The sequence below is a fragment of the Lynx rufus genome, unplaced genomic scaffold (genome assembly GCF_022079265.1).
Source record: "Lynx rufus isolate CCGP_SWC_20201006 ecotype Redwood Valley unplaced genomic scaffold, mLynRuf1.p SCAF_1, whole genome shotgun sequence".
Classification (NCBI taxonomy): Eukaryota; Metazoa; Chordata; class Mammalia; order Carnivora; family Felidae; genus Lynx; species Lynx rufus.
In genome coordinates, this window is record NW_025814823.1 from 62,253,850 (window position 1) to 62,279,711 (window position 25,862).

Here is a 25,862-nt window from a genome sequence, read left to right on the forward strand (position 1 = left end):
TCTCATGTGTTCCTTACTTCTCTTTTGCCCTTTTTTACTCCAGGAGATCATGTGCCTCCACAAAGTTGAAACTTGCAAGTTTTTCCTCAGGTTCTAGAGAACCTGACCTAAAACACCAATCATGTACTTTCTCAAAAAATGCATATTTATGAATAAATTATAATCCAAATAATAACATAGATCAAAGAAGTAATTAAAATGTATCTTGTTGGGGCGCCTGGGTGGCGCAGTCGGTTAAGCGTCCGACTTCAGCCAGGTCACGATCTCGCGGTCCGTGAGTTCGAGCCCCGCGTCAGGCTCTGGGCTGATGGCTCGGAGCCTGGAGCCTGTTTCCGATTCTGTGTCTCCCTCTCTCTCTGCCCCTCCCCCGTTCATGCTCTGTCTCTCTCTGTCCCAAAAATAAATAAAAAAAAACGTTGAAAAAAAAATGTATCTTGTTATTATTTACTGTATTTAATTGGTCTAAAGCAGCTAATATACCTGTATTTAATCTAAAAAATTTAGGAAATCAGTCGTCTATAATTAAGATATTTTGTTTTTCCTCCTCTTTTAGAATCTATATGCATTTTAGGACCTCACTTTCTCTCTCTCTCTCTTTCAAAATAAGACCACATCCCCTCTTCATGCATTAATCACTAGGAGAAAAAAATGGAGCCCCAAAACCCTGAATTGCTGTATTAGCATCACCTCTACTTTGTACCCTTAAGATGCACAGCCCCGTCACTACTGAGCCTATTAGTAGTAACTTCTTGATAAGTGGCCACAATAAAGCTGGTTTCTCATTGCTGAGACTCTAATTATCATGTGGTCATGCACATCTCCTTCTCTTTACCTATTTTCCAACTGTAATCAACTTTAAAACCTTTCACTGTGCCTTCTTTTGAGAAGAAGAGCTGGTAAATAGTGAATTCCCTTATAACCTGAATATATTCTCTGAAAATTTCCTTTGCTTTCTTGTTTTTACTGAAATGTAGCTTTTCCCAGGACACTGCTTCCCCATTGTCTCCCCAGTGTTGGATGTTGTTACATTCACCCTCCTATACATGTGTTGCCGGATAAACTGGGGAGACCACAAGCCCAGAGGCCTTGACCCAGCTCATGCTAAAGATGTTGCTGAAGATTCTTGTCTCCTTAGGAGAAAACTAAAGGACAAACAACACAGAAGAAAAATGATACAAATTGGAGTGTTTATTAAAGCGAAAGTACACCCTCAAGATATGAGAGATAGCCAGAGAAAGAGAGAGCACACACGCACGTGAGTTTAGGGGTTTGGGTTTCTATCTCCTACTGACAATTGTTAACAAGGGGGTGGAATATTCATTACTTGGGAACAGGATTTCTTGGAAGCAAGGTTTCAGGCCTTTTCTTCCTAATTTGGTCAGAGGTTTCCTGTCACGGCTGTGGCTATCTTGGGCGTGTCTGGTTTGATCTGGCTTTTTGTGAGATGCTGCCAGAAGGCCTCTGACTTTCCCAATAGCTGACCTTGACTTCTGCTTTGCTGGCCTCCAGGTATCCTGTTAGAACCTAACAAACTACCTACTTTAATGCTTGGAATGGGGTTTGTGTCTTCTTTAATCTTCACTGCCATTTCCAGACAATTCTTTTTCTCTCCTCTATAAAAACTTCAGGTTTGAATTTTATGACATTAAAATATTTTAAGTGAAGTAACTATTATCCTTAGAGCCACTCCTTTTTATTCCCTCAAGCCTGTAGCCTCTGATTTATAGTCACTCTCTCAATTGCTAAGCCTATAACATCATTTGTGATTTCAGTTTCTATCTAGATTCCAGAATAAGCAGGCTTTTCGGTTCTGTGAACACCCAGATGGTAATAGTCTCATCCGCTCTCTCACTTCATCCATTTACCTCTTCAGGCATACCTGAGACTTGTCGTTATTTATAAATGAAACTTTATGATTCTTATTTCCAGCATCTCACCCTCTAAGGCAGTGTTCTAGCCTATCCAGAAGTAAATAAAAACAAAGAAAGATATAAAGTTTAGAGGTAAAAACAAAAACAAAACCCAAAATTAATGTTGATCCTGATGGGGTTCTTGAGCAAATGGCTAAGAAAGAATTCTTGAGATGTTTTTGGTGCAAAAGGTGATTTTATTAAAGCATGAGGACAGGACCTGTGGGCAGAAAAAGCTGCACTGGGATTGGGAAGAGGGACTGATTATATACTTTTAAGTTAGTGGGAGTTAGAGATAGCGTTAAGTCTCTAAGGAATTGAAAGCAAGGCTTTCAGGACCTTGAGAGGTTAGATACTGTTAAGACAGGGTTACTCTTAGACCCATAAATCAAAAACATGAAGGAAGTAAGGCAGCCATCAGTTGTTTGAGGAAGGTCACACTCTGCATGTTTCAGGTGTTTACCGGTGGGCTGCAAGTTGTAAGAAGATTTAATTTATGTTACATTTCTCTTGCCTTTGTTTCCCTCATCGTTTTTCCCCCTGAACTACTTTGACCCTTAAATCTTTAAGGCTGTTGAAGGCAGAAGGTCTTATCTTCCTCTTCTTCTTCTTTTTTTTTTTTTAATTTATTTATTTTTGAAGGAGAGAGACACAGAGCGTGAGCGGGGGAGGGGCAGAAAGAGAGGTAGACACAGAATCTGAATCAGGCTCCAGGCTCTGGGCTGTCAGCACAGAGCCCAATGTGGGGCTGGAACTCACCAACTGTGAGATCATGACCTGAGCCAAAGTCAGATGCCTAACTGAGCCACCCAGGTGCCCCTTGAATGTCTCATCTTCTATAGCTTCTTCCTGCTGAACTGGGGCATAAAGATGTCCCTACCAATGGTCAAGGTTGGTCAGTTGAGAATTTAATAGGAGTTAAGAAAAGTGAAGGCATCTGTTACTAGAGTTGATAACATATGGGAGTCTCCTTGAGTAGAGATGATCAAGGAGTCTTGGCACTAGAAGGAGAGACATGGGAGAAAAGAGCAAAACATGATTAACAAAAATAAAAAGAAGCCCAAATATGAGTCCTTTGATAGTTGACAAAAATCTTTCTTTAGCCCAGGAGTTTAGCCAATCATTAAAGAAAAGAGAGATAATTTAAAACATCAATTTGAGTGCACAAAAATACTTTTTGTGATAATCAGGAATGTATACACAGCTTTCTTTTTTTATGAGAACATAAGCTCCATCTTGTACAGCAGTTAAAATAGCTAACGTCATTTTATTTTGTAGAACTGTTTAATGCATTTGAGTTATTTTAGTATTTAATAATATAAAGTTATTTTGAGAATCATTGAAGACCTTGATTGTGTAGTAGGTGGTGTTGACCATCATATAGACTCTGTTTTGCTTAGTAAGCAATCAGGTAATTAACAAGAGGCACTTTTACAGAAACAACAAAAATATGGGTTAAGTGTTACAGCAAATTACAAACACAGGGTCTGCCAGTATCCCAGTGAGAAGAGTTTTAGATGTCAGGCTTGAAGCATGCTCAGATGGAGATTCCTTTTCCTGGAGCAAAAGGAATCAGATGGTTTTTTCTTGTTTGTAATTCAAATGTCTGTGGTGATTCTTTTGAGTGGGCTATAGAGCAACAGAGACAAAGTGCCAAATATGAGTTTTGTGACAATTTTTCTGAAGTTTACCTCAAGTTGTCTAGTTTAGGCAAACAACAAACATTTAAAGACAATTAGAATTAGAATTCAGTATCCAAAAGGGTGCATTATTGAAACATAACTTTTCTCTCTAATAACCCTCATTTCCAGAGATAGCCAAATCAAAACTAATTCATTCGTAGAACAAGCCCAGTTTTAACAAACTCAGCCTAATTATTTACATAAGCTCTGCAAGAACAGCAATTAGTCATATAGATCTTTCAAAATTCGCTTTACTGGAACTTTTTATAAGGAATCTAGATTGAACTATTAGTAGCCTCTCCAGACCAGAAGCCAAGCCAAGTACTTGCTGTCAGATATACTTGCAATACCTGTGGATTCGGGTGAATTTCTTTCCAGGAGGTCCCAAAGATATCCTGAGGTTCCTGCACCTATCAGGAAGCGACATTCTTTACTCACCTGGTAAGGCTGCTGGGAACTTTGTAAGAAGGGTACCAGGCCAACATTTCCAACAGACTTTATGACTCTATGTTTCATAGTCAACCTTAGTTCAAACTGTTTGGTCATATCTGAGTCTATTCATGTCTCTCTCAAATATGACACTCTAGTCAAAGCCTTGGTAAAATAGCCAGTATTTCCAATGGTGACCTGTTACAAGGAGAATAGATTCTTATTGAATTTATGCAAATAACTATAATTACCATGAAATAAAGAATTAATTACTGAGATCTTTTGAATATCAGAGAGTTCAGGTATAGAGAAAAATTAAACGCTTCAGTTTGTTCACAAATGAATACTTCATCACGTTTCTGTATGTCAGAGATATTTTAAGAGAAAGTTTCCTTATTCTGGAAGAGCAAACATTAGAGAAATAGCAATATTTCCAACAAGAGTCACAAAACTATAATCTTCCTCCATTTATTTCTTCCCATGTTACTAATTCTTGTTCAGTTGGAATGCAACTTTTAATCCTGGAAATTTTTACCCATTTGTTCTATGATCTCAAAGATGTCAAATACTGGTATTTGTCTTAAAAGTCCTTTTTATAAATCTCCTTGAACATGGAACATATTTTGTAAGAGAATTGGAAAAACAATAATAAATGATAAAAGACTAACAAATGGACATGGTCAACTATCTGATATGAGAGTTCATTAAGATGAAGTTGACAAGGAAATTCAGGTTATTTCTGTGACACATAATACTTTGGCAATCAGAATATCAAGTGATGACCTTATACCAAACATATTAAAACTTTTAGTAATTTTATATGTATATTTGAGCAGTTACAGCATTTACCCAAGCAATACAACCTACGGTTTACCATCATTTGTTTGAAAGGGCTTTCCAAGTAACACACCAAATAAAAAGGCCCAATTGGTCAAAAAGATTTAAATTATAGTTTAAATCCTGGGAAGTTTGTTAAAAACCTTAGGAAGTTATAAGGCACATCCTAAATAGGGTTATAGATCATTACAAATCTTAATTATTTATTTAACCAAGGTGGCGATAAGAGATTCTAAAGGCAAATATGTAAGGTTATATAGTTGTTAGCAAAACCTAGCTCCTTTAACATTGAGAAGTTTTAACTAAGTAATCAAAGACCTGATAAAAACAAAACATAAAGCTTTGGTTCTGGCATACAAAAAAGAAAAGACCTTTGCTTACATTTTTTTTTTTCAACAGCGGATGAAAAATCCAAGACAACTTTGTCTTTTTAGAATCTGTTTTAAAATCTGTTAATTTTTAAAATCTGTTTACTTCAACCTCAGTCCATCCTAACTACATATAAAATCCCTTTCCAAAGATTTCCCTTTGAGAACATTTTACAACTTTCCTTTTCATTCAGATTTTGTATCAAGCCATTTCTCTCCAAACAAGTAGTCTCATTTAGGACAAAATTACTTTCTTTTACCTTTAACAAAAATTTATTTTCATTTATTATATTTTTCTGACATATCTCCTAATTTTCTACATACAGAGTTGTTTTCCTTATTTCCATCATTCTTAATTACATTTAGCAGAATTTTAACTCTAAGAATCCTTAGTCTCCAGTGAAAACTAAGTAGTAACCAAGTGTGAACTGTTACATCAGAATTCTTTCATGGCAATTTATGAATCAACTAAGTACAAACCAGGTTTTCTAATAGACTCAAATATCCTTATTTTCCCTGCAATAAGTTAAAAACATAAAGCTATGTTTAATAATCAATGCTTAGGATTTTATCTTATTTGGAAAGGACGTAGATGTCCAATGAATTCAATCCAGTTTATCATTCAAACAAAACCTTAAAGTTTTAGATTACCAAAGACCTTGAAAGCTCTCTTAATAATTACCTATGAAAACTTGGAGAAAGACAAAATGAACCACTATTTTAAGTCATACATTTGCTGACAAATTGCAACAGAGATATTCATAAGCTTATCTGACCTTCAATAAACCTAGGTAGAAAAAGTCTCATATATTTAATGCTGAGAAGGCTAAAGACTTGTCTATCTTAATTAAACCAACAAACTTAAATTATTTTAAATGCCAAACATGTTCCACATGGGTTCACTCAAAAGTCAAGCAATTTGTTCATCATTGTGAATTTTTACCTGGGACATTGGTGAGGAAATCTGAAGTGAGTGGTGTAAGTGCGTGCCCTTTGCTCCTTGACAGTGAGGGGAGGAGGAGTAGCTGATGGCGCCAGAGGCATAGAAGATGTAGGTTGCACCAAAGGTGGTGCAGAAACAGGAGGAGGGGGAGGAGAAGGCAGAAGAAGTGAGGTGCCTCCAAGCCAAGCAGGCTGGAGGTAGACAAAATCCAGTGGACAGAGAAAGACATTTTGTCTCTATGAAATGGGAGTCAATAAGGTAAAGTTGTTAATTTCTCCCACATTTATCTAAGTAACTTGCTTTAAGTTGTACATCTCATAAAAGTTGTCCATATTGTACCTACTTAAATTTGACCCCAGATTTAGTCAAAAAGCCAGAATTCCAATAAAATAATGAAAACAGTGGTTTTGAAAAAACAAGTGGTAGACTGTCAGGAGACCTGGAGTTAGCACCAGGATTGTGATCATGAGAATTTTATCACTGGTGAAAAAACACAATCCCTTGAGAAGAACAGTACATCTACTATATTTCTATGAGTTTCAGCTGATTTTTTTTATTACTCAAACAAACTAACAACTCAAGTTATCCAACAAGTAAATACTTTATTTACTTTTAATTTAGTGACCATAGGAAAATAAACTTTCATTTCATAAAAAAAAAATGAAATGCAATACCATGATTTCTTCAGGAAAACTAGTAACATCCATGCAAATTATCCTTTTAATATAAAGGAATTCAGTCTTCATAGTTACAAAGCATAAATAATTAGTTTACTAATATTATAATGTCTTCCTTTACACTTTTTTTTTTAAATAATCAGTTCAGGTTGGTAAGAAATTAAGTGCATTTTTGTCATGTTTTATTTACACTGCTGTGGAATATACATGCAGGGAAAATAAAATATTAAGTGATACTGGTTTCAATTTAACATAGTATAACTCTTGTAGATGGATGATGTAGCCATTATTTAAATTGATAGAATAAATGAATATTTCCATTCCTAAAAATGGGGTCAAGCTCCATATATAATGTATAATTTTTAATATTGCAAATGACCAAGTCATTCCTTGGCCAGTTTCTATTCTCTATCAATATTATGATGTAGCATCCTAATAAATCATTACTGAGACACTGCTCTGAAGATATCCTATACTAATGCGTCATCAGAACTACTGAGATAAAAGCAGCCCTTGTGGTGGTACATTGGTCTGACTCATACACACCCATTTAGAACATACTTGCGAAAATTAGAAAGGTTTTTTAAAGAACCCAAATCGGCAACGTGCATAGATGATAAGGAATACTTCTTGTGCAACTGCTGTACAATTATTCATGCAAACAATAGCTGAGTAGAGAGATGACTGTATAAGGGCCGTTGAAGAAAAGTTCTCTATAGTGTGTTTTCTGAATGAGTCACATTCATTTTTTTTTTCATTTTAAAGATTACCAGGAAAAAAAGAATAGAAAAATTTTCACTCAGAATATTTCCTAAGGCCTCAAAGTTTCTAGTACCTAGGAAGTCTATTAGATATAAGATAGTTGACTGATTCATGGATTTTGTTTCTTCTACAATATTTATTTTTTTTTTATTTTTTTTTTTAATTTTTTTTTCAACGTTTATTTATTTTTGGGACAGAGAGAGACAGAGCATGAACGGGGGAGGGGCAGAGAGAGAGGGAGACACAGAATCGGAAACAGGCTCCAGGCTCTGAGCCATCAGCCCAGAGCCTGACGTGGGGCTCGAACTCACGGACCGCGAGATCGTGACCTGGCTGAAGTCGGACGCTTAACCAACTGCGCCACCCAGGCGCCCCTCTTCTACAATATTTAAACAAGTTAGTAGATCATTTGTCAGTAGCAGAATCATGATTCAAATAGTGGTCAATCTAAATCCAAAGCCAATACTTGAAATTATTACTCCCTAAAATCTGTCAACAGCATCATGTAAAGAAACATAAATTGTTTCTGTTTTGTGCTTCCCAATGGAATTCTTTATTAGTGCAATCTCTGGAGGACATTATTAAATCAACTATCTCAGCTTATTAGAATCTCAACTACTTGCTTAATGAACTTGGAATATAATAAATATCTTTGATTTTTTTTAATTTTTTTTAACATTTATTCATTTTTGGCAGAGAGAGAGAGCGAGCATGAGCGGGGGAGGGGCAGAGAGAGACGGAGACAGAATCCGAAGCAGGCTCCAGGCATCCAGGTGTCAGCACAGGGCCCCATGCGGGTCTTGAACTCACGGACTGCAAGGTCATGACCTGAGCGGAAGTTGGACGCTCAACCGACTGAGCCACCTAGGCGCCCCATTATCTTTGATATTTAAGTAGGCTTCTTAAGTGGTAAGAATTAAGGGAATATTCACATGTTATCCTTTCTGCTTAGATGTCCCATCTCTTTAGAGATACTGCTAGCAAGATTAAAGGGTAAGAAATTTAGGAAATTTGTCAGTTTTCTGAGAGGTTGATGCTAGCCAACCTCATAGTAGATCTATTCCCTCCATTATTCTGGTAAGTGCTTGCTTTTTGGTTGATGAATGATTGTCTAAATCCTTCCTTCCTTTACTTAAAATGTTTTTGAAACATTTTCTATATGCCAGTAACTATATGAAAAGCTGAGAATAGCAGAATGGAATGAACTTGGTTCTTTGCTTAAGGGTCTCACAGTCTATAGGAAGGAACAGATAAATAATTCCAGAAAAGTCAGAAACTATAAAATGAACACTTAAGCATTAATTAATACAAAGATTTTTGCTTTCCAAAGGTTAAATTCAGATTTTTTTTGTAAATAAAATTATCATATTTTTCTTATTTCAATATCAGACATTAAGTTTACTGTTTCAAGCTGGGTATTTTTTTTCTACTGTAAGAAAAATCTAACTTTTACATTTTTGATAATTTGGTCCTAAATTTCTACAAAGATATTAAAACATTATTGTGTTTTTTACTATTACTATAGGATGTAGGATATTCACCCATAGGAGTATAGAAACTACCTCCATAGGAAAGGAAACAGACAAAGACTGGTTACCTTTTTCAGTTTACTTGTTCTTCTGCTTAAGATGGTCCCTATTCTGTGCTTGGAAATAACTAATCCAAATGTTTATTTATTTTTGGGACAGAGAGAGACAGAGCATGAACGGGGAGGGGCAGAGAGAGAGGGAGACACAGAACCGGAAGCAGGCTCCAGGCTCTGAGCCATCAGCCCAGAGCCCGATGCGGGGCTCGAACTCACGGACCGCGAGATCGTGACCTGGCTGAAGTCGGACGCTTAACCGACTGCGCCACCCAGGCACCCCGCTAATCCAAATGTTTAAACTATGTTTTTGTTGTAGTTATTTTTGTTACTCTTTATCTTTAGACTTATCTCCCTATTCCACTCATGTCCTTTGTAGTCCCTTCCACACACAGCAGACCAAAATGCTAAAATGTTAAGTGAAATTGTATGAGGGTCCATGGCTCACTATCCTCCACCATTTCCTGTATTGCTCAGGTTAAGGCAAATACTCTATAGTGGCCTCAAGACCCCACGTGACCTCCTATATCTCTAACCTCATCTCCTATGATGCATTCTCTTGCCTTCAACATTCCAAGAATACTCCCCACTTCTTCTTCTTTCATTATTCAAAATAAACATTTTTCTCAGTGCCTATGCCCTTGCCATTTCTTTGACCAGGGAGAGGATATGAAAGAAACTTGGTAGGAGTTTTCCATAATCAAGCACTACCAATTACATATTGTGAAACAAAAAACACTTTTCTAAACTAGCAATTAAAAAATAAATAAAGTTTCATAAACTATACTAGGGAAAAGACAATTATTTTTCTGTCTTTCAAGAAAATTCTATACAATTTTTAATCAGAATAAAACATATGCAACAAGTGTTTTATTGGTTCAACATACAAACAGTGGAGAGTGAAAAAATGTACAGAATAAGTATTATAGAGATGCATCAGGCAGTTAATTATAAATATTATAAATATAAATTATATCTACATGCAAATCTATTCATAACATTTAAATTCATAAATATAGTATGCTACTTTTCTGGATTTTGACGTGTCTGTTATTTCCAGCTTACTTAAATTTATAACTGGCTGTGATTTATTTTCTCTATCTAAAAATTTGTTTACTTTGTGACTAATTTTGTGTTATTTTTCTTGGAAAGAATTTCTATAATTGCCTGAACTTCAAGTCCCATGACCCTGAGACCTACCTTGCTTTTAGCCCACACAGAGGCAGTAACAATCCCTTCAATTCCTTTTTAATCAAGGTTCCTGAACAGCCTAAGTAAAAAACGACCCTCTCTCACTTGTGTGCTCTCTATCTCACCCCTCATTTTCTTTTTCTGTTACTTTTATATTTGAAAATCCTATAAATCCAATCTGTGGCATATTATTGGAATTGAAGCTGAAAAATACTTTCATAAACTGTGTAAAACTAACTTATAGATAAAAGGCAAGAAAGAAGCCCCAGATATTCTAGCCATATTTGTTTTCGAGAAAAAATGAACATGATGTAAACATGCCATCTGTTTCTTCCCTTAAACCTTACTGTCCATATTGTGCTATATTTGGCATAGTAGTCACATGTATGGTTAAGATTTTAGAGATAACACATTTATCTTTTTCTTCTTTGTAATACTGACTTTCCTAATAATTGCCAATCATGTCTTCATATTTCGCCAATTACTTTCAGAGGGCACAGAGTTCTAGTCAAAATACGATTTTTTTTTCAGTGAAACAATGTGTATACTATTTGGCCCTTGGTTAAGAGGCACTTGTATGGTCACATTAATCAAGCCCAATTACTTCATAAAAGTTTCCATGCTAAACCTCCCAAAGAGAGAGAGCTAAAGGAAACAGGAATTCATTCAGTGTCAATATATTAAATGTTTGCTTTTAATTAAATTTTGTGTCATTTAGCATTTGTGGAATGAAAAATGCCATGGCAAGTATAAATCAATAAAAATAAATAATTTTTTTATTCTCTCACAGAATGCTCACTGCTAAATTAAATAAATATGAACTAGAAATAAAAGCTTAAAAACGCATTTTGCCATTTAGAGTAAAACCAATCCATCTGGCCAATGAGAAAAAAGGTTTTTTTTTATATTATTTATTACAGTTTTGTAACAAATTGCTGCTTTTCAATTTGACTCAGTGATCATAAGAAATTAAAATGTTGCCATGATATCATATTATACTGATGCTTTGCTATTCCCTCAACTCTTAGTTGAATAAAACAATAGTTCAGCTATAACAAGGTGCCTAGCTATGTCTTAAGTTTAAAATTCATGTTGAGAATTTTATGCTAATATCTACTTTTTAATTGGTTTGCACTATTTTTCTTACTTCTTATACTGTATACAATGTTGAACTTTACCCAAGTCCTTGATTTTGGAAAACACCTATGGTTAGAGAATCCCCCTCCCACCACCCTTTTGTGTTCCAGAAAATGACTCACTACAAAGAACCACCCACATTCATAAGACTTGGATAAAACTTTACCTGTGACAAGGCCAGACATGGTCCCTCTAAATTCCCATTTGTCACCTTATAAATTATTAGATGAACTGTTTTGCCACTAGTTATCAGTCAGAACTAAAACCAAAGTTAAGGATCTTCTCCTTCCCCTGGGATCCCTGAACTTTGGTCCACCCTCAAACTGACTCAGCACAGAGCCTTTCCATAAGGGCCACTCTGGAGCAAGTGCCTCAGCATCAAACATTTTTTCATATAATTTCCAATTATACAACAGTTTCCTTTTACCCCTCAACCCCTAGTTCTTTCTAGCCTTGTTTACTCTCTATAAAAGAAAAACCCTTTTGCCCAACTCTTGTGAAACTAACAGATCATATTTCAGAGTGTCCTCATTGTTCTTTTTCAAATGAAATCCCTCCTAATCCAAGTCTGCATGTATTGTTAATTTAACTTTATGTAACATATTTACTTTAGAATTCTGTGAAGGGTATGTGACGTCAAACTTAAAAGAAAAACAGCTAGTTATTTATTCAGGAATAGGAGGGAAATCGCGATTTGAGACATCCAAGATATGGCCAAACCATAGGCAAGCCCAGAGATCAAAGGAGTGAAATACTACCTTAACAAGAAAAGAATGAAGTTGTGAAGAACTGCTTTGAATGAAAATCCATTGGAAGAAAAGGAGAGTTCAGGGTAGCGAGAGTTTCTTATTGGCTGAGTTGCGGTATTTCTTATTGGCTGTGCTTGTTGCTAGGCAAGGAGAAATTCTTCCTGTTGTTGGAGTACTGAAGCATATTTCTCCCTGTTGGGAGTGTAGCATGCCCCTCTTGTCGGGGTCTGCAATTGAGGGGAAGTGGTAGTGTGTAAGAGCTTTTCCTCTGGCCTCCCAAATCCATTTCAAGCGAGGTTTCCTTTATTCAGTTTTACAGTGGGGACTGAAAGTCCTTGTACAAACTTTAAATCTCTTAAATTTCTTGAAAATGAACAGTTAAAGAAACCAAAGAACCTTTTTCAGTGTACACATTATAGACCTCTTGGAACTCATTTTATGAAACTGATAAGTTGATAATTGCTGAGGAAGAAAATACAAAGAAGTCAGTTTAAAACATGGCTCTTGCTATTTATTCAGCGTCTGTGTAAAGACATTGATGAGCGGAATGGTTGAAGCAGGCTTCTTGGAGAATCTCACCTTAGTTCTGGACACATTTGTATTACAGGTTCTCTTTTCTCTTTTGTATATTTGTACATACAGAAAAAGCACTCAAAAATCGTGACCAAATGATTGAGCCCTTATATCCCATCCTGAGCTAAGAAAAGGGTAGGGCTCTGCACTTCGAATGGGAGAAATACAATTCAGGAAGGAGAGAAGAGGAGAAGTTTAGTAAACAAAGTTTGTTCTGCCATGCCGATAAGTTTCTTGGGTGGAAAAGTGATATCTGATACTAACTCTAGTCCTGGTACAAGCTCCCTTTCTAATGTAAATTTCCCTTACAGAAAACAGTAACTTCTATTCTGTTTTCAGAACTTCTGTGTCTGTAGTTTCTCAAAATAATCAGCTCAAAATAATCCCATGCCAAATAGCCAAGTTTTGGGGAGGCATATTCTACTACCTTTCATTAGTTTCTCACAAAATTAAACACATTCTCCCATCTTACCATATGATGCAGCAATCGTGCTCTTCGGTATTTACCTCAAAGAGCTGAAAATTGTGTCCAAACAGGAACCTGCACACAGAAGTTTATAGGAACGTTTTTAATAACTGTCAAAGCTTGAAGCAGACAAGGTGTCCTTCAGGAGGAGAATGGATAAACTGTGGAATATTCGGACATTAGAATATTATGCAGCGCTAAAAAGAAATGAACTAAAACCTCATGAAAACACATGGTGGAAACTTAAATAGGTACAAGCAATGAAAGAAGCCAATCTGAAAGGCCACATAGTGTATGAGTCCAACTGCCATAGTTCCCCCTCATCTGCAGTTTCCCTGTCTGAAGTTTCAGTCCAGGAGCCAAACCTTCCTGATGTATAGGTGGAAAGTTAGTAGTAGCCAAATGCTGGGTCTCAATGCCTACGTCACTCAACTCACTTCATCTCATTACATAGGTATTGATCATCTCACATCATCATCAGAAAAAGCATGAGTACAACACAATAAGATATTATGAAAGAGAGAGAAAGGGAGAGACCACATTCACTGCACATGTTATCTTAATAATTATTCTCTTTTATTATTAGTTATTGTTCTTAATCTCTTGAAGTGCTTAATTTACAAGTTAAACTTGATCATAGATGTGTATGTGGAGAAAAAACAGTATATAGAGGGTTCTGTACTATCTGTGGTTTCAGGAATCCACTGGGAGTCTTGGAACATACCCCCAAGATAAGGGGAGACCACTGTAAATAAAACTTTGGAAAAGGCAAAACTATAGAGACAGTAAAAGATCAGCGGTTGTCAGGGGTACATAAGGAGATAGGATTGAATAGGCAGAGCTCAGGGGATTTTTAGGGCAGTGAAAGTATTGTGTATGAATCTATAATGATGGGTACTTGTCATTACACATTTGTCCAAACCCATAGGATGTCCAACACCAAGAGTGAGGCTGTAGGTAAACTATGGACTTTGGGTAATAATAATGTGTCAGTGTGGGTTTGTCAATTTTAACAAATGTACCATTGTATGTGTAGTGTTGATTGTAGGAGAGGCTGTGCATGTGTGAGGGCAGGGTGTATATGGGAAAATCTCTGTACTTCCCAATTTTGTTGTGAACTTAAAACTACTGTAAATTTAAGTCTTTAAATATGAAAAAAATCAATTATTTTTAAAGCAATAGAAATAGCAAAAAGTTCCAACCACTGCTATGATTATAGAATTTGTATTCTATGTATTTCTTAGCTACAATATGTTTTGAAATATAGGTGATTTTGTTATTGTTGCTGTTCAGAGCACACGTGGTAGATGCTAGGGAGATTTTCTTTAACACAAACCAGATAAAAATGTTCATTATGAAAAGAATTTAAAGGAGTTGTTCAAATTTGAAAAGCTTTCAAATGTCACACACAGTTTACATGAAATCATGAAAGGTGATTTATATTTTGCTATTGTTACATCACTAGTCACTTTATTTTCTTAAGAAAACAGAATGATCATGAAAGCAAAATATCTACAGGCTTGTGACTGGCAGACAAGAGGCAAGTTGACAATAAAAATATGAAGTGGAAAGCAAACGGAATGCCTGAGGCCAGGTCCCAATAATACCCGAAGTGAGAGATTTCAGAAAACGTTATTTAATATAAGCATGCCAGGGTTGAGAGCCTCTAGAGGTATGCTTTTATGTCAGGCTTGAGGTACTTCCCCAGGGAATTCCCTAGAAAATGTAACAGTATTTTAAAGCTTAAACTGGTAGTCATTTAACTCAAATGTCCCTAAGCCCCTAAGGGAAAGGGAAATTTTAGGAATCAACGTGTGTGTAGTGAAAGCAGACTCGGGAATTAAACCTTATTCAAGACAATCTTTGAAACTTCAAGACAATATTTGAAACTTATTCAAGACAATCTAGCCCTGATCATTGCTCAATATATGCTTCTAATTAAATGTCAACAGTGGCATTCCAAAACATCTTTGTGGGATATCAAAGCATATAGGAACAAGGCAAGAGGTTGTCTGGCCAGTGAAGGGTAGTAGAATATGCCACTCCAAATGCCATCTCTGTAGGCCTGCAGCACATGCTAAAATGAACCACTTTGTCATGTTGATTATTTTGAGCTGTAGGCAACTGAATGCAGGGAGAGGCTTTCTCTGAACTCCCCCTGTCTGCCTAAAGACACATCCTCCAAAAGGAACTCAAATGTCATACATCCCCTCTGCAGGAGATTCATCAACCAGAGAAAACTGACTTTTATCACAGGAGAGGAGACTAGATGTCTGCACCACACCCTGACGTACTGTCCCAATCTATTCTACCTCCCATCTATTCTCTTCTCTGAAAATCATTCACTCTTCCCTAAGAGGCCTACATCCCTCTCCCTTTGCCTCTTAAGATAGTATTTAAGCCTGAATTCTAAGCCACCTTGGGGAGTTACTCATTTTCTTCTGCATAATTCCCATGTACACATGAGGTTCCATGTTAACAAACTTTTGTTTTGTGGTTTTGGTTTTGGTTTTGTTTTCTCTTGTTAAGCTGTCTTTTATTACAGGAGTCTCAGCTAAGAACTCAGAAAGGTAGAGAAAAATTATTTCTCCTTCCCTACACCATCAATCATATTTAAAATCTAAAATTCTGAAAGTTTATTCACCATTTAAAACCAAATGTATAAGAAGGTAGAGAACATGAGAAAAGAGAAACACATATACCAGAGAGTAATTTTTTTAACCATACAAACACAATATTAAGTACCGTTGAAAAGAAGAATTGTAGTGAGCCATTTTTGTATTTCTAAGAGCTGCAAGCTGAATAAAAGTAATGTGAAACTATTAAATGAGATGACCTGACCTGCTAAAAGCAATTTAAATCTCACTAAAGGAAACATTCAGCACTTTTCACATGTAGATAGAAATAGTTGTCTTCCAAAGGGTCAGTTATGTTACAAAGACTAAAACATATGGGGGAATATCAGAAAATTGCCCTTTGGATACTTAATGGAGAACATTATAAATGACCTTGTGCCTAGAGAATTGAGTCTGAAAAGATTCAATCAGCTGGCACTGGTGAGCATAATACAATTTTTTAAAACTTTAATACCTAGTTATTTTCAGCCAGAAGGCAATTATTTTTTTCCTGGTAGAGTAGGCATTTTGTGGATCCTGTTTTAATTTGTGACTCCAGAATATATCAGTTTTTTGAATTACAAATTTGACCAAAACCTGTCATGAATAAATACATTGATATACTTACCCTGAATATGTCATAGCTTATACATAGAAATATATATGATGCAAAATTATTTTGTTTTGTGTCAAGTAATATATTGATAGTCTATAATTCAAATTATCAGAAAGTAGTGTTCATTAAAAATTTATTCTAAGGGAAAGGTAAAATAATGGGTTGTAGTTGTAAAATACATAATAATATAGCTACTCAGGAAAAGAATCAGAAGGAAAAAAAAGAGCAAGAGAAATGAAAACATTTCTTGACAAATACCTATTTCATAATGGATCTGAAAAGCTAATTGTGAAAGCTTTCTTCATCTACATGAAAACAGCAAATATCAAATACTGGGTTTCTCTATTTTACATATCCTCATATTTTATGTATGGCAAAGTATGCAATGTGAAATACATTTACCCCTCTGGGACATGTCTAGCTCTTTCAAGTTCAAATATGCATCCTAGATTATGTTTCTAAAAGTGTTTACTGTTTTGAACTGATTCATGTGATATCTTAAAACAAATATCACTTTATTCAGGATACCAGACTATAACCTCTTAAGGGCAAAGTATTTTGTACATATCCAGGAGATCTGGGACACAGAAGACATTCAATATTTATTGGTTGAACATAAACAGTATATGAATTAATTTTAAAATATGTAAAGATTGTCTTATAATATTAATATTTCTATTTTTACTCTGAGAGTTTATCTGAGAAGATATATCATCATGTAATAAAAGAAAAAAATGAATTAGGATGGTTTCACTCCTGATAATTATTACCTATGGGACATTGGGCAAGTCACATAGCCATTTGAATTTTAGTTTCCTCATTTCTAAAATGTAGTTCGTATTTATTTTTTTTTAATTCTATTCTGTCTTCCCTGGGTTCTTATGGGTATATGTGTAAAGTTACCTTTTAACCAAAAGCTCCAATATTTTTTGGAGAAAATACTCAATTTGAAGATCTTTGAAATTAAAGCTTAAAGTACAAAATTTTTGAAAATCTTCATTTTTCATTGCACAGAATAATTACATCTATGTGCTATGTAAAATTTCTTTTTACCAACTATATTGCCTGGTATAATTCTGAATATAGTTATTTATTAAAAATATGCTTGCTTGGCATGTCTTTGAATGTTTGCCTGAGATTCAAAAGGCTGTTTTAAAACTAATTAATTTTATATACTTTCCCACATTTTGCCTCATTATGACTGATGTGTTTGAGAGCAGTTCCACAGTTTGAAGAAATAATGCCATATAAAATTCTAGTGTTATTATTCTGCCAAGTTATTTAGTACATCACGTACAAAATCTAACATTTTAGTTCCTGAAGTAACTTATGTAACCTTACACCCATAAACTTTTTACAAGCATAAGTACATAGAGACAAGTACATATTCATTCTCTTAGTTCTGCCTTTAAGTGACTGTATTCTTCACACAGCCCTGTGATTTTCTTTTATGAACGCTATCCTGTTTGATTCTTAAAGACTTTCATACACAATAAACTTATTTGTTCCAAAATTTAAGCATGCTTTTGTAGGAGTTCAATGGAAGGGAAGATAAATGTCTGTGTTGCAAGAACAAACTTATCCATATCTCAATGAAACCTTAAAACTCATCAATCTGAACAAAAACATCTTCCCCTCCCTCTGTTAATGGTGAAGCTCTTGGAGGCTTGGAGGGGGTTTAATTATTGCACTACTGGCTAAAATAGTACATTTGACTAATAATTATTCATATAATTATATTTGTTGAGTATCTTCTGTAAGCCAGACACAGGGCTAGCTGACAGGAGTAGATTGATAAATGAAAGAAACCTGATCCCTACCTCAAATGGTAACCCATAGTTTCCTGTGAAAGACAAATAGTACACAAAGAATTAAACAACTAGCTGTAACTGTAATAAATTCTATAAAGGACAATATAACATGCTTAGAAAATGTGTATTAGGACCACATGGCCTAGTCTTAATAGCAGGGAAAGTTTTCATGAAAAAGTGGCATGTAAATTAAGATTTGGATTGATTCTTATTTTGTGACGGAGATTATTACAGATGCTTCTTTTAAAATGATATGTCGTTTTCTTCCTCAGTTTTAATTGTTTTTTATCCAAATTTAGTTATAAATAAACAATTTAAAAATATTATTATTTAGGTAAACCTTTAAGGATGCTATAATACTTTACAAAAGCATTAAAACCTTCATTCTCAGGAGCCAACAAAACAAAGAAATTTAAAAAAAGAGGCAGATAAACTGCACCAGATTTGGTGTATCATTACAGTGACGGACTTGGGAAATATCCTATTCCTGATTGTGAATCTAGACCGTTAACCAATACAATGATTCAATGATAATAATCAGCAGAAAGACCATAGATATTTAATAATTGACTCATTTAAATGTGTGCACCATTGGGGCACCTGAGTGGCTCAGTTAGTCAAGCGCTGGACTCTTGATTTCCACTCAGGTCATGATCTCATGGTATGCAAGTTCGAGCCCTGCGTGGGGCTCTGTGCTAATGCCACCCTGCTTGGGATTCTCTCTCTCTCTCTCTCTCTCTCTTTCTCTCTCTCTGTGTCTCTCAAAAATAAATGAATAAACATTAAAAACTGTGAGCACCATTAACTTTACATAACATTTAAGATTAATTTTTCCTCTTTATCCTCAAAGTTAATTCTAGTTCCTGAAACTTGTGCATCGTATCTGTTTATGTACTCTGTTTGTAAATTGTTCCTTGCAGAAAACATAAATTTTCTACCATTTTAAGTGGATTATATAGTTGTACTGTCTTTGGATTTGTTCGTGAATGGTTTATTATGTGTTTGACAGTTTATATCCTTAGGACTATATGTTGACTTCATGTATTTAACATGAAAATCAAAATATTAATTATTTTATTTATCTAATTAATTATTTAATCACATGGATTTATTATATTCATTAAGAATTTGAACTCACTAAGTATGAATTAATTGGAGTTAACATTTGGATAATTTGCAAATCAAATTGTTTTATTTCACATGCTTTTTATTTAAGAATTTTAATTTTACATTGAAAGCACTGGTGAAAAGCTTAACTTTTAAAATTAATTGATTTGCTATTATTTTAGAATAATCCAACAGAAATCATTTTTTTTTAATTTTGAAAGCCTTCACATAATTAATAGCTTTAACTAATGGGCACGAATGACTAAAAATGGTTTTTCAAGTAAGTGCAGCAGTTAGGTGAGAAGACAGGAATAGCTTGAAGCACATTTGCATCTGGACGGAGAAAAAAATTGATTCATATTCTCTGCACTTGTTCTAATTCCTCATTTTCTCCTCATCCTATATGAGGTTGATTAAATTATGCCCTCGTGACAAATAGTCTCTTTAAGCCGTCATTCATTTAATGGGATAAAATAGTCCTAATAAGGGATATGGGTCATTTGTCATCTTCTCCAAACTCCCATCTGTGTGAGGGGCTGTCCCATAGGATCTGCATGCTTGTGAGTCCTTGTGATGAAGGGAAAGTGCAGGCTGGGAGAGGGTGCTGGTGGATTACTCTCAGGTGGCTGACGGCATTATTAGAGAATATCAACGAATATGGTCAGGCTCTGCCTCAACCCTAAGACAGAGGAAGTCTCTGATCAAACAATCCATATGTTTGGGTGCTCTGCTTTCAGACCAATGGACTGGGAGCACTGCTTTAGGAGTCAGGGCCATCTGCATGGATTTGAGATATGATTTTTAGTGAGTGGAGAAGGGTGGATTCAGAGCTTAGTTAGAAACATACTTAAGACAATAAATAGGAAAAAAAGGAACACAAAGAATTAGATAAAATGAGAGGAGATTCTAAAATCAATGGCAAATTTTGATGACCTATTATGTTCTCTGAATCAAGTCCAAGAGATTTTTAACTCAAATTAATTTTCATTGGATGTATACCATATACAAATAATTATAATAGGCATACAACCATAAAACAAACAAACACAAAGCATGAACTCTCCTGGAGTTTATGATCTGCAGAAGAAAGCATACTTACAGAATAATCATTAGGCCAGAGTAAGAGCTATAGAGATTTACGCAGAGGCCATAAGCTTCATGATTATAGGAAATATGTCTCTTTGGTCATCAGTGTATCTCCAGGACCTGGCACTCTGTGGATTTACAGTGATATTCACTGAGTTAAAATGAAGATATTTAGGACACATTGTGATACCAAACTTTAAATACCATGCTAAGGAGTAATGGTAGGGCTGGGGATGGATATAAGAGATGGTACTTTTTCATCTTTTGAATATACAGTCAATTCAAAGGTGGCTTTTGAAGGCTTGACTGACACTGCCCAGCCCCCGTTAATGTCTGTTGTGCAGGATACTGCAATATTGTTGACACACGCCTTCTTCCTGTCGTGTGGTGTCACTAGAGTAATCCCTGGTGTTATTCATAGCCTTGAGCTGACTTCTTTCATTTGTGGGTTCGTAAGACCACTCCTTTACCATATTTGGCTACACACTTTAATATAGCTCATAAAAATTCTAATTTATCTATCAATTTTATACCAATTTTTATAACAATTTTACTAACAACCTCATTTTTGTTAAGTCCAATTGTTCAAGCAAATGTTCTTGAGCAGGAGCTGAGAGAAAAGCAAAGTGATAGAATCAGAGCCTTGCAGAACAATACGATCTGAAATCAGATGTTCCTTTGCATCCTCTTTGGTCTTGGGTCCTTCCATTTGTGTTGTTTTATCTATTTATTTATGTATTCATTCATTCATTCATTCATCCATTCATTTTACTTTTCCAGGACAAAAATTATTTATCTTGTCACCATGGGTGGGCTATAGATGGTCCATGAACATTTTGAAAGATACATAGAGATTAATATGAATATTTTATGAGGAAGAGTAGACAAGGATATTATAACTTTCTCAGGATTTCTGTGATTCGAAATTTAAGAAGTAAAAGGAATGAAGGAAGAAGTAAAGGAAGAAAAGGAAGAAGGGAAGGAAGGGAGGGGTGGTCCAGAAAAGAAAACAGCCGCAGAATATAAGAAAGCCTATACAGGATAAAGTAAACATTTTAAAATATGATGTGATCAGTTATAGCAAATATCTCCAAGTTTTAGCTAAATCTCAAGTAAGAAGTTTATTTGTGAAATTTAAAGCAATTTCACCAAAGGTGAGAGGAATGTTATTGAAAGGAATTTAAAAATGTAAGTTATTATATCACTTTAAAATATCCCTTCAGTCACTTTTTATTATTAAGAAATAGTTCAGTTATGATCAGGTAATTCCCATTTTTTTTGTATAGGAAAACAGCATTTTAGAAGAGTTTAAAAACTTATTCAGGATGTGTATGAAAATGTAAAGCCAAAACCGGAACTCTAGTCATGTGACCAGTAATTTCTTACTCATATCACTCAACTCTCATCCTGTTATTATAGTTAAATTTGGTTTATTCACATTTTTCTTTGGTTTAATTCACTTTACTTAAATTCACAGTAACTTTCACTATTGAGAATGTGTGCCAAAAAACAGTCTACTTTTTTGGCTGTACCCATATGAACAGACTGCTTCTTTGATAAAACAGAACAAATCAAAAGAAAAAAAAAAAAAGCACGACTTGATCAATGTACACTTGGGAGAAGTTCACAGTGTACAAATATAACTTTAAACCAGGTATTCAAACTTGTACAAATGAAACCTCAGTAGCATTCACTCCATTGAAGATAAAAATCAATAAAATATGTTTAATCTGGAAGAACTGTGCCCCTTTGATTGTGTTACTTCAAAAGGTGTTGAAATTATGCAGAAGCAACAGTTTCATACATTTTTAAACTATTTTCAGAAGTTATCATGCTCTGGGATTATCTGTTCTTCTTCAGGTTTTTTGAATCATTATCCAAAATGTTTAGTAGTTTTCATCTTTCATCCTCCTGCCATGACAGTTACTTTATGACATAGTTAGACACCTGCTTCAGGCATGGCTTTCCTCATGAGTAAGCTGACACCTAAGAATTATTTTAAAGGTAACAGGTAGGCCATCTTTGTTTAAAAAAAATCTCTTCATTCCTTGTGACAAATACTTGGATTCCATTAAATCATTTACTCAAATTAAACATTGCTAGAAATGAAAACTGATGGGCACATTTACAAATCATTTGTCCACTAGCATGAAAGAGTACATGTATTTTTCCCTGAAAATGTATCTTTTATAAGAATTAGGAGGCCTGGCATATGTGGAGAATGGGGTTGGAAGTTATTTCAAGGTTTAGTGTGTTTTTGAAAGCTATGAGGTATCAATCAGCCACACACACAGACACAAACACACATACACGCAAAGTCCACAAGACATTACATGGAACAGGAGATAACATGAACATGAAAACAGAATATGAACCGATGTTTTGATAATCTTATTATCATTTTATTAAAATTTTTCTAGTCTCCCCAAACTCCAAGAATTCGTTTCCTAAGAGCAATAAGCAATATCAACTCTATGGAAATAAGCAGGAAGTCAAGCATACAACAGACTTTGGATACACCCAATTTGTCAGCATTAATCCATCTTTATATAACTTTGTCAATTTAACTCATACACAAGATTTTTCAGAAGCTATAGAGTTTGCAATCCACGTTACCCTCACATTCTTCAGGACAGTACTGCAACACTGGTGTCATACCCCATTCTTTTTCTACTTCAGGGTTATCTTTATTTGGATGTAATACCAGGCAGGAATGCTTTAATCACAAGTCACAGAAGAACTGAGTAACAGAAACTCATGATTTTCTCATGTAGGGAAGGAAAAACAGTTTCCCTCACTCTTTTGAATTCTTAGCTGTGAAACCTATAATAAAACCAGATTAACAAGAGAAAAGCAAACAGAAGATTGTTAACATGTACACCTAATGTATACACGGTCAATATCCAGGAAAGAACAGGTGTAACTCTCTGAAGTGACTTACATTTAAGTTTAAATATCATCTTAATAAGGACAGGGGGGTGGGAGATGTACATAGCCCCCTTGGGGGAGAGTAAATGATTTTTAAGAGACACAAATCACCCTCAGAAAAGCAGATGGGAGATATGATGGCTTGTGACAATGTCTGTCTAAGTGTGGTGTCCATTTCTGGTATCCTAGAAGCTGACTATGATGAGAGTCAATCTTCCCTGGTTGATGAAACTCTTGGGGAGGGGATTTATGACAACTTAGTTTCTTTTGGAGGATCTGTTTTTAGGCAGATAAGGGGAATTCAGAGAAAGCCATTTGCTCCATTTTTTTAAGTCCTACAGCTCAAAATAATCAGTACACCCAAGCAGCACATTCTGGGGGTGGGAGGCACATTTTCCTACCCTTCACTCACATAAAATTTGCAGGCAGTTGTTTGTAGTTTGGATGCAGCAGCCTTGTGAAGTAGTTAAGGTACCAGACACCCTGTATGTGTTTATTCTGAAATCCTCAGAGACTTGAAATTTGTTCTATTATTTCACGATCACATGAACATTGTAATTATCCTCTGTTATTGCATCCTTAAATCGTGTTCAAAGAGAAGAAAAAAAGTGGACTTCAGAAATTAGTTATCCTCATGATATGTCTGCTATCAGAAAGCAATAACTTCCTACAAACCATTCTCTATGCCCTACAGATTTCCCTTTATGCTGTATTTGCCAGAACTTGGTCACGTGGCCACCCCTGGCTATAAGGGAAAGTGGATACATGAATATCTGGTAGAGGAGAATGGGCTTACTATAATTGCTCAAGATTCATCAAGATATATCCCTGTGGTGAGGGAATTAGTGACCCTAAATGAAACTGGGCTTTAGTTGACAAGGAAGGAGAGAGAGAGCAGCTTAATGTTTACCACAAATGAATATAATTCTTTAGAGCAAACTGATGGTTTTCCATTCTAAATATTTGTGATATACTACTCTGTTCTCTTGAAACCAATATAAAATATGAATAAATATATTGTCTCACTAAAATTTCAATGGTAGATAAAGCTGACCTAGTATTGAGGCTGTGGCAGGAGTGTTCTGCAATAACACTCCATCTCATTCCTTCATGGAGTTTTATTTCTTTGAGATGAGGAGACATCTGGATATATGCATTTCAACCAAGAAAGGAGAATGGTATTTATTTGCACCTACAATTTGTCAGCCAGTAAGATAGTAACTTGAACATATGTTTCACATTTAATTCTCAAAATAATAAGTTAGACATTTATGAGCATATACATTTTGCATAGCAATAAATTGAGATTCAGAAATGTTAAGTAATGCATCCTTATGTAATGTTTTATGAGTAAAAACATCAACAGACCTTAGAAGAGTTTCAATACATGAGTTCTTCTCACATCATTTGGAACACTTTCATATCACTGTACCAGATTTCACATTAATAGAGATTGTTTTCAGATCACACTTTTAATGATATCTGCTAAACGAATTAAGGTACGATTGGATATTGGTGCATAAACAAATATGAGCAAATAAGAAGATATGCTCCTTTGTTTGTTCATATGATAAATGACTTTTGAGCATGTAGTCGACTGTTTTAAACACTCAAAATACTAAAATCAATAAAAATATATTTGATAAAATCCCTTTTCCAAAAGGCCTTCAGGTTAGAGAGGTAGACAAAGGGCACTGCCATTTTTCATAAATATTATGGAAGGGATGTTCTCATGGTAGCATCAAAACAATGAGAGTACCTTCTAAGCCTGCCATGTGCTTCTTGGTTATTTACATATCTGAACAGAGACAGCTCTGTGTGTGGCAAGGATGGGGTGGGGTGTGGAGTTGCAGGTGGGAGAGGGCACTATAGTGGTATGTCCTGGCCATGGCAAGAATACTTGAAAACAGAAAGAGGCTGGAGATTACATGGTCTAGAGACCAAGAAACATTAGGATTTAAGTACAGCTCAAGTATAAATAGTACAAATAGGGATATGAGTATGGACAGGCATAGACGATCTAATACACTGTGTAGAGACTTTGGACTTTTATTTTTCAAGGTTATGTGAAATCACAGGAGTGAGCTCTATTATACTTGTTTATTAGCTAGATTATTCCTGGTGTTTAGTATAAAATGGATATGTGGTTAATAAGAATATAGGCAGGGAGACCAGTTGCAGAAAACTAGATAAAAACTGTTGAAAATGACATGTGTGGGAGCGCCTGGGTGGCTAAGTGGGTTGAGCATCTGACTTCGGCTCAAGTCATGATCTCACGGCTTGTGAGTTCAAGCCCTGTGTCGGGCTCTGTGCTGACAGCTCAGAGACTGGAGCCTGCTTTGGACTCTGTGTCCTTCTCTTGCTCTGCTTCTCCCCTGCTCATGTTCTCTCTC